The sequence below is a fragment of the Hermetia illucens genome, chromosome 1 (assembly GCF_905115235.1).
Source record: "Hermetia illucens chromosome 1, iHerIll2.2.curated.20191125, whole genome shotgun sequence".
NCBI lineage: Eukaryota > Metazoa > Arthropoda > Insecta > Diptera > Stratiomyidae > Hermetia > Hermetia illucens.
Genome location: NC_051849.1, coordinates 147486758 through 147500854, shown reverse-complemented (window position 1 = coordinate 147500854; position 14097 = coordinate 147486758).

Genomic DNA, 14097 nt, shown 5'->3' with positions numbered 1-14097 from the left:
GCATTCCAACATCATGTCATCTGCATTTCTGAAACCTGGCTGGATGACAGGATTTTAGATTCTGAGCTCCTCGAAGGTTACTCTGTCTTTCGTTGTGACAGAGACTGCGTTGCGCTTGGCAAGACAACTGGCGGAGGTGCCCTAATAGCTGTTAAATCCCCTCTCCGTGCCGAAATCATCTTTTCCTCCTCCTCCTCCTCCTACGATTCTGTTACCATACGTGTCCTTCCGCCAAACGTATGTCCCTTTATCATATCGTGTGTATATTTTCCCTGCCTAAGCCCGCCTTCTCTGTACGAGGATTTCTTCGACAGATTATCAGAGGCCCTAACCGTTTTGTTTCCCTCACTTCCTTTCATCCTCTGTGGTGACTTTAATCTTCCTATGCTCTCCTGGCCCGTTATACCTGGCCTTCCCTCCCTCCCTAATAACTCGACCCACCCTTCCCTTCCTCTATCCACTTTCATGTACACCTGTGGGGCCCTCCAATTTAACCTTTCTAGAAACCACTTAGATCGCACTCTTGACCTTGTCCTCTCTAACCTTCCTGTACGATATCTTTCCCAATCCCTTCATGCTCCGTCTTACGTTGCCCCTGACGCCCATCATCCTGCTCTCGAGTTCGATGTTCAGATATCCCGACTCCACTCTCCTGTCGCTCGCAAGCCTACCAAGTTCAACTTTCGTAAGGCGAACTTCGAAGGTCTGAACTCAGCCCTGGCGTCAATCAACTGGGTCCCCCTGCTCTCTCCATTTACATGTGACCAGGCACTCAACACTTTCTATACCATTTTATCTGATCTTCTTCCTTGTTAACGTCAGAAAGTGTCACTCTATGTGCTACTCCCTAAAATCCTCACCGACTTCTTTCTCCTACTCGCTTAACGGACATTCCTTATCCTGCTTAAATTCCACTCAAGACCTCGGAGTCACTTTCGACAATAAGCTGCGCTTTGATACCCATTGCCTCGATGTTATCAATCGAGCAGCAAAATTGTCAGGCTTCATTCTTCGCTCCTCCTCTGATTTTGACTCCATCCAACCCTCCTTAGCTCTCTTCAATTCCCTTGTGAGGAATACCCTCAAGTATTGTTCCGTGATCTGGTCGCCCACTCGTAACTGTGATTGTCTTGCCCTTGAAAATGTGCAACGTAAATTCACCCGTTCTCTCTTCTTTAAGAAAAGCTTCCCTCGTGTGGATTACCCCTCCCGCCTCCGCTTTCTAAACCTTCCCTTCCTACAACAGCGTAGATCCTATCTGGATCTATGCACATTCTTTAAACTTTCCTCGGGCCTGATGGACTGCTCCGCCGCTGACGAGATCACCTGCCGTCCTGCGTCTTATAACACACGTAACGCAGATATTTTCAACGTGCCCTTCGCGGAGCTCGAAGTCTATTTTCATTCCCCGATTCCCAGGCTTTGCCGTAATTATAATGCAAAACAGCTTGGTCCTTTTAACTTCCCTACTTTAAGTAGCTTTAAACGTAGGATAAGTTTTTTGCTTTCTCCTCCTCCTGAGGACAATAATTAATTGGAATTCTCTCTGTTTGTTGTCCGTTAATTAAATAAATAAATAAATAAATAAATAAATATTACTTTGGATATACACTGCAATAGGCCAATGATTACATATCGGCGTTTAAATGAAGGCAGAAAGAACTGAATTGAGCACCACGGCCAAACTGAGTATCAATGGGGCGATGAGAAATGCCCAACAGTATCCCTAGAGGTCCTTTTGGTATTAACCCTTCTTCATCTGAATATACGGATGCAGGCACGAGAGGCGATCTTCAGGATGACCGGGGGTATCAATGAGCCGGTGAGCGGCTTAAATTGAAGGAAATTTGATATTCTTTCTAAGCGGTACCTCGGACGAATTAGCCAAGAAGAGAGTAGAGATGCCTCTACATCAGCCAGAACCATTCTTTTGAGTCGGAAAGGGGTTCGTGGCCATGACATTAAGAAATAAAGAGGAACGATTAATGGAACTATACTCGGCGAGCCTAGAAGGAATGGAGCAGTGCTGGTTGCTCATTGGGGGATACGGACATGAACACCTGGCTGTCTAAGCCTTACCAAGAAAAACCTTCGGGTTTAGTGGGTATACTCACTGGTCACTACCGACTGATCTGTCACCTAAAAAAGTCAGGGGTATCTGGGAACATTGCCTGTAGGTCCTGTGGGGGTGTGTCGCAACCGCCGTACATGTTGTGGGACAGTGATCTGGGCTTCTGCAAACTCGGTCGAGGCATCTGGAAGAATACTTAATAGCACATACTTGGTAGTAAGGAATATGGTAAAATTTCTGACGGTTATAGGCTCACGAGATTTTCACTCACTAAAGCCACCTCCTCCTCCTTCACTTACCCCCCTGACTGTCATTATGGAATTACTACGTAGCGGGGTAGAATTTGTTACTTAGTCGTCTTGTTATTCATCACCCTCTTTGAAAATGTCTCCTTCCTGAACACATCATGCATCACCTTCCGAAACTTTTCCACCGCGTTCCAAGTAATTTCTGAAGTTAGCTTGGTCTCCACGATATTCTTGGATGCCGGTAGTATCCTGGCAACAGTTTCGATATCAGCCCTGTACGCGGCGAATTTCAGACATAAAAAATTAACATGCAACGTACCCTTCGCAATCATCTCATATGTCGATGGAGTCGCCATGCACGAAGCGATACAAGTATGATACTCTCCGTGTCTGCTTAGAAATTGTGTTACCTCGAGCTAACTGTGTTTAATCCACATCTAGAATAGTTCTGTAGGTTGAGCACCCTTTAGATGAAGCGTCCTATCGCTTTTGCTATTCCGAATTTGGTTCCGTCCGTATTAATTGCCGACAATGAGGGAGATGTTTACCTTTGCTCGCCAAAATAACTGATATCACGCTGCTTTGCGGTATATTGTACGGTAGACACACGTAAACGGTAAACGATATGTAGATCCATTTTTTTTATACCATTTCTTATTAAATGCCAAGGCCCAGACTGGAATTTCATAGAGCAACATCAAGCTAGTAACTCTCGACATAAGGAGCCGGCAACTTTGCCTTAGATCACCTCTATAGTGGTCAGTATCTCCTACGTGCCCCACGTCCACCGCTCGTTGGACGAAATGTACTTTAGCTGCGCAATGTGCTTCTAGGGCAACCCACTCGTCGGCCACTCTGGAATAATGGACTTTATTGCAAGGCATACCCATCAATGTATTCGTCTTCCTTTCTTAAAGTATTTTCTGTCCATTGCCCCTTCCGCTCTTTAATTAATACATCCACCGTTGTCTGTCCATTGCACCACCTCAGTTCACCGTTCGAGATTTCTTCAGACTGGAGTACTCCGATGACATGCCGGAGATAGGTGTTAACGAAGGCTTGGAACTTTGAAGCAACAGTGGTGGTCACCTTTCATGCGCTGCTCCCATATACTTAACTTAATGTTGGTGTTGAAGTATCTGCATTTCTAAATTTTAATTAATCATATCTCCTAGATATTTGAACGTTGGATGCGATGTTATGGCTTCCTTCATTTTCATCTCGTAATCAAAATTATTGAATTTTGATGTCCTCTGAATGCAAGACTAGCGTCCTCAAGCAAGGATCTAGTTTCCTAAATTGCCTTCTTTTTGATGATCTTATTTTCTTGATGCATACAACGATATCACCCTGATGTCATCTGCAAAACTAATAACGGTCATATCTTTGCCGACCTATAATATCAAAATGCCGTAGTACATTATTATCAACAGAAGCGAACCGTGGCTGGGTCCTTGGGAAACCGCACAGGTTGTCTAAATCGTAGCACAACAACTTCAATAATTTTAATCCAATCCTCCACCATAGAGTAACTATCGTACAAAATTGACTAGTCTTCATTCCTGTCACTGCAATTTTCCTTACGCTACTGAACGGATTGATAGTAGATCTCGCTTTTCGGAAGTTGAACTGTCTTCTGTCTGGGTTCCTAAACACCTAAAAGAGAGGTGTACATTTTTTTTCATCGAATTTAGCCACAGGAAATGAAAGCTCTCGGCTAGTATCTTCCGAGGCAGGTATTAGTTTTCACATTGGTTGCAAAGGGGAGGAGTGTGGGGGTCGAAAAGGTGTCAATTACTTCAAGGACCCATTCTCAGAAACCGCAAAATCGAAAAGTCTGAAAAAAATTATGGCGGTTTACGCACATGGTATCGAGGCCCCGAAATACTCTCCGTTGCGATATCTGCTTAAATAAAATTAATAATATTATAGTATTTCGAAAATTTGTTGCGATTCCCCTTAAGTTTATCGTAAATCACTAATATAGGTTTGAATATGAAGCGGCATATTGAAAAGTTTGGTGGAAATTCTTGAATCGTATAATATTATTATTAACAAAAGTTATAGCAGCTCAAAGATGCTTTTTTGCGTCAAATTCTACTCCCTAAAAGATAAAATATCAATACCACATCGAATTGAACATCGGGTATATCCAACGTATACATACTACGAGTCATTTATAGATGGAACCATCGTGTATTCAGCCATTCCTACATAAAAAATCAATAAATCCTTCAATACCCGAAGCATCGAACTTCTGGTTTCTGATTTGTTATATTTGTTGTGGAAGTCTTCAAATTCAGGTCGGTTGGTTGCAACTATGCGAACACAATGCGACGTCTTATGGAATCACCACAGACTCACTGCATCTTTCCAATAATATGTGATACCTTTTCTTCTGTATATTCAGACGTGATGTTGATACCTTTTCTTCTGTATTTCCAGACGTGATAGTGTTTCCATTCCTTTGTTCTTCGGTATAAATGTTGAAATCGCCTGGTATTATTATTGGATAATGGCGACTTGCTTCGCGAACTTGTCTTTCCACCATCAATACGAAATCATCCAGTGTGAGATTTGGGGTAGCAACATCATCATCAACGGCGCAACAACCGGTATTCGGTCCAGGCCTGCCTTAATAAGGAACTCCAGACATCCCCGTTTTGCGCCGAGGTCCACCAATTCGATATCCCTAACTGCTGTCTCGGGTCCTGACTTACGCCATCTTAGACAGGGTCTGCCTCGTCTTCTTTTTCTATCATAGATAACGTCATCTTAGACAGGGTCTGCCTCGTCTAGATATAGATATTGCCCTTATAGACTTTCAGGGCTGGATCATCCTCATCCATACGGATTAAGTGACCCGCCCACCGTAACCTATTGAGCCGGATTTTATCCACAACCGGACGGTCATGGTATCGCTCATAGATTTCGTCGTTATGTAAGCTACGGAATCGTCCATCCTCATACTCGTATGGGGGGCCAAAAATTCTTCGGAGAATTCTTTTCTCGAACGCGGCCAAGAGTTTACAATTCTTCTTGCTAAGACCCCAAGTCCCCGAGGAATACATGAGGACTGGCAAGATCGTTGTCTTGTACGGTAAGAGCTTTCACCCTAAGGTGAGACGTTTCAAGAGGAACAGTTTTCGTAAGCTGAAATAGGCTCTGTTGGCAGCCAACTACTGTGCGTGGACTTCATCATCGTAGCTGATATCGGTTGTGATTTTCGACCCTAGATAGGAGAAATTATCAACGGTCTCAAACTTCTAGTCACCTATCTTTATTCTTCCCGTTTGACCAGTGCGATTTGATGTTGTTGGTTGGTGGGTTTTCGGTGCTGGCGTTCCAACCATATATTTTGTTTTGTCTTCATTGACGTGCAGCCCAAGATCTCGCGCCGGCTGCTCGATCTTGTGGTGGTTCTTCCCATGAAGTCGATATCGTTAGCATAGGCCAGTAGTTGAGTGGACTAAAATAGGATCGTACCCCTCGCATTTACCTCAACATCTCGAATCACTTTCTCGAGTGCCAGGTTAAAGAGGACGCATGATAGGACTACCCCTTGTCGTAGACCAGTGTTGATGTCGAATGGTCTTGAGAGTGATCGTGCTGCTTTTATCTGGCCTCGCACATTGGTCAGGGTCAGCCTAGTCAATCTTATTAATTTCGTCGGGATACCGAATTCTCTCATGGCCGTGTATAGCTTTACCCTGGCTATGCTATCATAGGCAGCTTTAAAGTCGATGAATAGATGGTGCAAGTATTGTCCATATTCCAACAGTTTTTCCATCGCTTGCCGCAGAGAGAAAATCTGATCTGTTGCTGGTTTACCTGGAGTGAAGCCTCTTTGGTATGGGCCAATGATGCTCTGGGCGTATGGTGCTATCCGGCCTAGCAAAATAGAAGAGAATATCTTATAGACGGTACTCAGCAACATCATACCTCTACAATTGCTGCATTGCGTGATATCTCCCTTTTTATGTATGCGACAGATAATGTCTCGTAGCCAATCGTCAGGCATTGATTCGCTGTCCCACACCTTGAGCACAAGTTGATGAACCACTTAGTGTAAATGGTCGCCTCCATATTTAACCAATTCGGCTGTAATTCCATCGGCTCCTGGCGATTTAGATTTTTTAGCCGATGAATTGCACGGACTGTTTCTCCTATACTTGGTGGTGGCAGTATTTGTGCGTCGTCTTCAGTTGGCGGGACCTCCAACTCGTCGATGTTCTGGTTGTTCAGTAGTTCATCAAAGTACTCGCTTCTCCGCTCGACGGAGTTCGTGATAAGTCTCTGCGCGTGTGCGTGAGAATGCAGCATTACTCGGTATGCAGCATTCTTCCGTTCTGTTGCTAGCTTACATTCATCGTCAAACCGGCCGTTCGGACTCTTTTTGCGGCTGGGGCCAAGTATCCCTGTGGCCATATCAATGATAACGTTCTTCAAATGGTTGTGAAGATCATTTGTTGATGCTTCATCTCCAGGTCCTCTGGTGACTGCGGTTATTGCTGTATCCATCTACCTCTTATAGGTGTTGCGGAGGGTTGTGTTGTCGATGGCTTCAGTGTTCACTCTCACCTGATTGTCAGAGGGAATTCTAGGTGGTATTGTTATTCGAGCTCGGAGCACCATGCCAACGGGATAGTGATCGGAGTTTATATTGGCCCCCCTATATGTTCTGACATTCATCAAGGCTGAGAGGTGGCGGCGTTCAATCAGCATGGGGTCAATTTGGTTGAAAGTGGTCGCGTCTGGAGAGGCCCACGTATGTTTGTGAACCGCTTTGCGCGCAAACCAGGTACTTCCAACAACCATTTCGTGTGATACTACTAACTGGATAATACGCAATCCTTTGGTCATTGGTATCCCTATGCAAGCTATGGAAGCCGACATATCGCCTAAATTATGATGCTGGGGTAGCATAACAGATGAATATGCGGATACTACTTACTTTGGAGCTGGACATCTGCTACTGCCTGCGATTTGGTCGATATTATTCTCCTGTGTTTCTCTGCAACGCACACATTTGGAGATCCTATTACAGCCCTTGCCAGCACGTCCTTCCACACTACATCTTCGGCAGAATTTTGAACTATTATACTTTCTTGCAATGTATTCCAGTTCCAGACGATTGGAACACCTCTTTAAAGATGTGAATTTCGCCAATAAAAATAGGTTTCTTCGCTCCTTCGATTAGGAAGAAAATTGTCATCGTCTCAGTATTACCGTATACATTATGTAATCTTCCCACGTTGAACTGAAGTATCAAATGTAATTCTAGATGTGGTGATCTCGTCCAAGTTCTCGCAATCAATAAACACTACGTTTTGACTCATCTCTACTTCCGCTGCTTCATCTAGGTATAACGCGATCTTGTTCTGGACATTGTGACACTTACAGTTCTTAACCGTATGGCATCCGATGAAGTTCCGCTTCTTGTGGATGAAATGGCTAGTCACCGTAGCATGCGAATACGGACTGTTCCTCCAAGCAGAAGAGAAATCATCTCGGCCATCAATGCACTCAAGCGCAGTAAAGCCGCTTGGCTCATCGGTCTTCCCGCAGAGTTATTTATCGCTGCACCTGCAGTTACACACTACAGATCTGCTACTTCCACTCGTGCAGGGAACTTGGGGAATCCGAAACCTTTCCAGAGATTGGAAGAAGAGGATGATAATTGGACGGGTATCTTTTTAGCTTTTGCAAAGATAATTGCTGAAATAATTCTAGAACGCATCTAAGAATACCTCCAGAGCTTGATCGACAGACAGCAGATGATTTCCGCTCCGAATCCTCCTGTATTGTCCACAACAACACACTACACATCATTTTGGCACTATGCGCAGGGTTTAGATCTCTGCTTAACCTGTTCTTAACCGATTTCGAGGAGGCTTTCGACACTGTCAAAAGGGTGCCATATTCCGGAAAGGGGTTTAGATTTACATAAATCTACAAATTACAAAGGTGAACGTTTTCATCCCGGTCATTAAGCCTCCTCCCCGTCATATGTAGTATCAGAGCTTTGTCAGAATCACCTGGCAGTCAGATTACTCACCAGAAACCCTTTAATCTTTTAAAATGCGTGTAATTGCCTATAGAAAACGTCAAAACGCCTCAGGAAAAGATGCCATCGGAAACTGGATTCGCGTCCGCTACTGCTACGTTTTCCAGAGTAAAAAAAACGCAGTGTCGCAAAAAGGTGAAGTGTACTCTCCAGAGTCTCCTCACCTCAATCCACTTAAACTTGGAAACCCTAGCTTTCTGGATCTCTTCACACGTTGGCGAGAACATGGGCATATTGTCATTTCGGTAGCAAGAATATTTCGAGATATGCGTGTTAATAGCCACCAAATTTCCATCCCTTCTAATCAACTTTTACGACAAGCTGGAACTACAAGGTGGAGAAAAAGTAACCACTCTATTGGAAAACGCTATAACTTTTACAAATGGCGCAAATTGTTAATTCGGTTTTGACACTTGTGAAGTTAACAAATGCAGAATACAAATCGACCAGCCATGAATGGGTTTACTCCGCAGGGACGCGGAATAATTGAATTTCGTCGCAGATTTCCTGGACATCACTGTACAAACACTGCGACGTTTGGCCCCTCGCCTTGAAGAGACTGGGATAACAAGAAGAGTTGAAGATTAGAAGATGTTCCCTTACAAAGTGCAGACAGTGCATCAGCAATTAGCTGTTGACCGCCAAACTGGTCTAACCTACGCTCAGGCCATCCTGACTCTCAACGAAGATGAGGATGATTTTTCCTCGAAAATTATCATGAGCGATGAGGTTCATTCCAACTTTAGTGGTTACGTGAATAAACAAAATAATCGTTTCTTAGGCATCGAAAATCTGTGTATCACCTACGAAGAACCATTACATCCGCTCAAAGTTACTATGTGGTGTACTGTTTACGCTGGAGCAGTTATCGGGCCAGTTTTTTTTAGAATGCTGCGGGCCAAACGACTAAGGCCATGATTACCGATTTGTTTCTTCCTCAATTGGCTGAATTGAGACTGGAGAGCAGGTGGTTCCAACAGGACGGTGCAATGGCGCACTCTGTTCGAGTTACAGCCAATATTCTAAAGGAGGTATTTTCGGGTCGCTTAATCTCTCGTTTTGGTGATTTGCACTGGCCTCGATTTAACCGTTCCAGACTTCTTTTTATGGTTTTTTTAAGCCCCGGGTTTACGTCAACAAGTCTTAGACTCTTGGAGCCCTTAAGGAGAATATTCACCAGGGATGCGAGAACCTGTCGCACGAAGTTCGGCAAAGAATGATGGAAAATGCCATAAAACAGGCCGTGTGGTCATCAATTCTGGCGGCGGCCACTTGGCCGATATCATTTTCTCGACTTTATGGAATAAATTCTAACAGATTAAATAAACAAATTTCTCGAGCAGAACTAAAGTTTTTCATTAAGAAAACTACTGTAATTTGAATGACTTGTTAAACTTAAGGTCGATGGGCATAATGGATGATACGTCATAAAATGTGATTCGTAAGGACTGATGTCGCATGTCTTAATCTTGTCTTAATGAAATACTGCTCCAGTTTCATTCGCAACGCGTTTAGTCTGATAGCTGATCAACTGCCAGCCAAACATCTCAGAACAATCATCAAAAATTATATTCCTGGATTTTGACAGGACCCACTATCAACAGAGAAACCATACATTCAACATAGTTGCCACTTTATAAAAAAGTAGTCAAAACCATGTGCCATTTGTAATGAAGGCAGTCAAATTTTTGAGTTTATTTACTCTGAATAGATTCATAAGAGTAAAATGGTCGACACCATAGTGACCTTCGGCCAGTTGGCGAATCTAAAAATGCCATACCTAGTTGGAAGAGGAAACTGTGCTTTATATGTAGCAAACAAAAGGTGCGTCTATTCGCAATAGCGAAAATAAAATATTACAATTAGATATCTTCTACACACAGAGTGAAATTTAATTTTTCTCTGAAGAACGACCGTATACATATCACAAGATTGCCAAAAATATATCGTAGAACTCAGCGGTTCGCCGAAGTGAAAGTAAAAGGTCATTACCCTGAAAATTCACATTCAAGAGATCAATTGGGACTCCCTCAAAATTATAATGAAACCTCTCAAAAAGTATCAACACTTGAACACGAAAATGGTGATAATCGTAATTTACGAAGTACGATGCATACAATAACGAATGGTGGCCACAGATCGGAGAAAAGTATCTTAAGATATCAAGGTGGAAAGTGTTCCCAGCGAAGGTATTGAGAATACAATCATTTTTCTACTCTAATTATTTGGGCAAAATTTTAGTACAGTTCACAAAATATTTATGTTGATTGGCTAGAAACTCCGATGAGTTTTGAACCAGGTAGTCATTTTCAGTAAAAATAGCAGCAGCCGTCAATTTTACAAACCCGTAAAGAAAGGTTGTCAAAAGAGCCATTGTCTATGTCAATCTATCTGTCTGTCTGCCACACATACTTTTCTCAGAAACGGATGTAATTGTTGGCTCGATATTTGGTAGAAAGTCTGCAGCTGCTGAAGGAACTCCAGACATCCCGATTTCGCGCCGAGGTCCACCAATTCGATATCCTTAAAAGCTGTCTCGCGTTATGACCTACGCCATCGCTCCATCTTAAGGCAGGGTCTGCCTCGTCTTCTTTTTCTACAATAGATATTGCCCTTATAGACTTTCCGGGTGGGATCATCCTCATCCATACGGATTAAGTTGCACGCCCACCGTAACCTATTGAGCCGGATTTTATCCACAACCGGACGATCATGGTATCGCCCATAGATTTCGTCATTGTGTAGGCTACGGAATCGTCCATCCTCATGTAGGGGGCCAAAAATTCTTCGGAGGATTCTTCTCTCGAACGCGGCCAAGAGTTCGCAATTTTTCTTGTTACGAACCCAAATTTCCGAGGAATACATGAGGACTGGCAAGATCATAGTCTTGTACAGTAAGAGCTTTGACCCTATGGTGAGACCTTTATAGCGGAACAGTTTTTGTAAGCTGAAATAGGCTCTCTTGGCTGAGAACAACCGATTTCATCATCGTCACTGTTATCGGTTGTGATTCTCGACCCTACATACGAGAAATGGTCAAGGGTCTCAAAGTTGAATCTTTATTCTTCCCGTTTGACCAGTGCGGTTTGATGTTGTTGGTTGGTTGGTTTTCAGTGGTGACGTTGCCACCATATATTTTGTTTTGCCTTCATTGATGTGCAGCCCAAGATCTCGCGCTGATCGCCACCTGCTCGATCTGAATGAAGGCAGTTTGTACGTCTCGAGTCGTTCTTCCCATTATGTCGATATCGTCAGCAGAGGCCAGTAGTTGGGTGGACTTAAAGAGAATCGTACCTCTTGCATTTACCTCAGCATCACGGATCACTTTCTCAAGGGCCAGGTTAAAGAGGACGCATGATAGGGCATCCCTTTGTCGTAGGCCGCTGTTGATGTCGATTGTTCTTGAAAGTGATCCTGCCGCTTTTATCTGGCCCCGCACATTGGCCAGGGCCAGCCTAGTCAGTCTTATTAATTTCGTCGGGATACCGAATTCTCTCATGGCCGTGTACAGTTTTGCCCTGGCTATGCTATCATAGGCGGCTTTAAAATCGATGAATAGATGGTGCAACTACTGTCCATATTCCAACAATTTTTCTATCGCTTGCCGCAGCGACAAAATCTGATCTGTTACTGATTTGCCTGGAGTGAAGCCTCTTTGGTACGGGCCAATGATGTTCTGGGCATATGGTAGCCCCATATGCCTAGCAAGATAGCGGAGAATATCTTATAGATGGTATTCAGCAACGTAATACCTCTATAATTGCTGCACGGTGTGATATCTCCCTTTTTATGTATGAGACAGATAATGCCTCGTTGCCAATCGTCAGGCATTGATTCGCTGTCCCATACCTTGAGCACAAGTTGATGAACCACTCGGTGTAACTGGTCGCCTCCATATTTAACCAATTCGGTTGTAATTCCATCGGCTCCTGACGACTTATAATTTTTAAGTCGATGAATTGCACGGACTGTTTCTCATAAACTTGGTGGTGGCAGTATTTGTCCATCGTCTTCAGTTGGCGGGACCTCCAACTCATCTATGTTCTGGTTGTTCAGTAGCTCATCAAAGTACTCAACCCATCGCTCCAATATGCCCATTCTGTCGGAAATCAGATTTGCCCCTTTGTCTCGGCAGGATGAGCTCGAAGTGTATAAGGCTTCATCCTGCTGACTTGTTGGTAAAACTTGCGCGCCTGGTGCGGTTGCTCCCTGTACTTTTCTAGTTCACAAACCTGTTGGTTCTCCCAGGCTTCCTTTTTCCGTCTGTGAAGTCGCTTCTCCGCTCCACGAAGTTCGTGATAAGTTCTGCGCGTGCCCGCGTTCCTTGAGAATGCAACATTACTCGGTATGCGGCATTCTTCCGTTCCGTTGCTAGCTGACATTCATCGTCAAACCAGCCGTTCTGACTTTTCTTGCGGCTGGGGCCAAGTATCTTTGTGGTCGTATCAATAATAACGTTCTTCAGGTGGTTGTGAAGATCATTTCTTCATGCTTCATCTCCAGGTCCTCTGTCGACTGCGGTCATTGCGGCATCCATTTCCCTCTTATAGGTGTTGCGGAGGTCTGTGTTGTGGATGGCCTTAGTGTTAACTCTCATCTGATTGTGAGAGGGGATTCTAGGTGGTGTTTTTATTCGAGCTCGGAACACCATGCCAACGAGATAGTGATCCGAGTTTATATTGGCCCCCCTATATGTTCTGACATTCATTAAGGTTGAGAGGTGGCGGCGTTCGATTAACACGTGGTCAATTTGGTTGAAAGTGGTTCCGTCTGGAGAGGCCCATGTATGCTTGTGGACCGATTTCCGCGCAAACCAGGTACTTCCAACAACCATTTAGTGTGACCCTGCTAATTGAATAATCCGCAGTCCGTTATCATTTGTATTTTCGTGTAAGCTATGGGAGCCAACGTATCGCCTGAATACGGGCTCCTTCCCTACTTGGCTGTTAAAATCCCCAAGTATGATTTTGATATCATATCTGGGGCAGCCTTCAAGGGTTCTTTCTACTGCCTCGTAGAAGGTATCCTTCTCCGACTCTGCAGTCTCCTCTGTAGGGGCGTGAACGTTTATGAGGCTTATATTTCTAAACTTGCCTCGCAAGCGCAGAGTGCATAGCCGTTCGCTTATGCTTTCAAAGCCGATAACAGCAGGTTTCATTTTTTGGCTGACTAAGAAACCTACTCCGAGCACATGGTTTACTGGATGACCGCTATAATATATGGTGTTGTGGCTCTTCTCCAGGAAACCGGTCCCTGTCCAACGCATCTCCTGTAACGCTGTTACATCAGCCCTATATTGGGGCAGGGTATCGGCTAGCTGCTCATCAGCTTCATCTCTGTACAGGGAGCGCACGTTCCATGAGAAAATGCGCAAATCGTTATTCCGTTGTCGTTGCCGGGTTCGTCGTTGTGTAATCCGTCCAGTCCAAGGCTGCTGTTGTGGCTTCGTAGCAAGTTGTTTTCCGTGTTTGGTTGTCAGCCCTACCCAACCTCCAACCTGGAGGACCAGTTGGTACAATTTGCCCCGTTTTTAGGCGTTTTAGTTCAAGGAACCGTTCGCATAAACTACTCAACCGTCAAGTTTTAATAAAAATAGTAGTGGTCCAAGCGTATGATATCTTGTCCTCAAAATGCAGTTCTATATCGGCTCAAATAAAGTTAGTAATAGCAGATTATTATATTTTGAAAATTTACTGCGAACTTCCCTTCAT